The sequence below is a fragment of the Miniopterus natalensis genome, chromosome 2, assembly GCF_054644295.1.
Source record: "Miniopterus natalensis isolate mMinNat1 chromosome 2, mMinNat1.hap1, whole genome shotgun sequence".
Lineage (NCBI taxonomy): Eukaryota > Metazoa > Chordata > Mammalia > Chiroptera > Miniopteridae > Miniopterus > Miniopterus natalensis.
Window position 1 is genome coordinate 63080222 of NC_142082.1, and position 1567 is coordinate 63081788.

The 1567-nt window shown below is 36.8% G+C and overlaps 1 pseudogene; it reads right to left on the reverse strand.

The window, feature by feature from the left end:
* Window positions 1–370: 370 nt before the first annotated feature.
* Window positions 371–629, reverse strand: LOC107545200 (large ribosomal subunit protein eL43 pseudogene; annotated as a pseudogene).
* Between the last annotated feature and the right edge of the window lie 938 nt (window positions 630–1567).

Genomic DNA, 1567 nt, shown 5'->3' on the forward strand with positions numbered 1-1567 from the left:
ATATCTGGAACATTTCATCCAATAAGTGAAGTAATGGAAGTGTAGAGTAGATTCAGAGTCAAAGGCAGAATATAAGTAATATTTAGTATAATGGCCTTACACACCTCTTTCCATAAGTATTGATGGTATTTTTTTCTTTGATCCTGCCTCTTGCTATTAATATGCTATTAATATTTACAAAAGATCTTAGCCTAACTGTTTTAGACAATTTCAATTTAATTCTATCACACCTTTAGTCATGTAAAGAAAATATGCCTGGTTATAAGCGAACATAGCATTTTTCTTAAGGCAAATTCTTTTTTGTTGTTGTTGTTGTTACATAAATTAACCCATTTATCATTGGCAAGCAATGTTTCAAATTGTAGAGCTTCTACTGGTCTTTCAATTCCTTCAGTCTTCTGATGGCAGACTTCCCTGTGGCAGCAGAAGCGGTGTTGAAAGTCCAGGCACCACCAGCTACTGTTTTCATGCAGCAATGAACTCTTCTCTTCATCTTGGTTTTGCCACAGAAGGAGCAAGTGTACATGGCGTGCTGGCTGATTTCAACTTTCTTCACCATTTTCCTGAGGGAGGTGCCATACGGTTCCCATATTTACTGAGGATTCTGACCTCTTGGTGCGTTTAGCCATGTTGCCACAAACTATTCTTCACGAGATATAAGAATCACGTTACATTTCCTTCATCATGCACAAGGGTAATATTATAACCCAAATGAAATAGCACCAAATGTTCATACAATTTCTTCCTACCCAAGTACAATCGTATTCCATTCTCCTCAGAGTTTCTGATGGACTTAAACCAAGTTTAAAAATATCAGGACAACGAATTACTTGTTGAGGAGAATTTCAAATATATCGTCATGACAGAGAAACAGACTGAAGCCACATTTTGAGTAACACAAAAAGAAATGCCACAACTCCTAATTCTGCAGAATTCCATTTATTTCAGAAGAATACATTCTTATTTTAATATTTTGGTGTCATCCACTTAAAATGTATCTGGCTACATATTCTTCATATAGCCTCTCCCACCATCCCTTTAAAATGATTGTAATGAATAGGTCAACATTAAAGCATGCAGTAACAGAGAATTAAAACAAAAATTAACTGGAACCATTTCTCAATTTATAGCCTTCCAGTTACTTCCCATTGGACATAAAATAAATCCCAGTTTCAAATAGGGATGACGAGGTCATTGAAAACCAGGTTCCCGTTTTGGCCTTGAACCTCAGCTCATGAAACTCTCCACCCGCTGGTTTGGAAGCTCTCTCATCCCCCAGCCCTTGGCAGTACCGTCTCCTCTGCCTGAGGGACTGACTTCCTATTCCTTTACATGTTTGGCTTTAAAAAAAATAATAAAATTTGAATCTCAGAACAATTTTGGACTTTTTAAATGAAATGTTTATTTTTTTAATTGATTTTAGAGAGAGAGGAAGGCATTCCGTAACTGCTCCGTTTTACATACGCAGACTTGGTACTGCATTTTCTCTCTCTTCAGAGACCTGTATCTTTATTTGCTATGGTGTTGTACGCTTGTGTGTTGTTTCTTTTCAAATGTTGCAGACCTT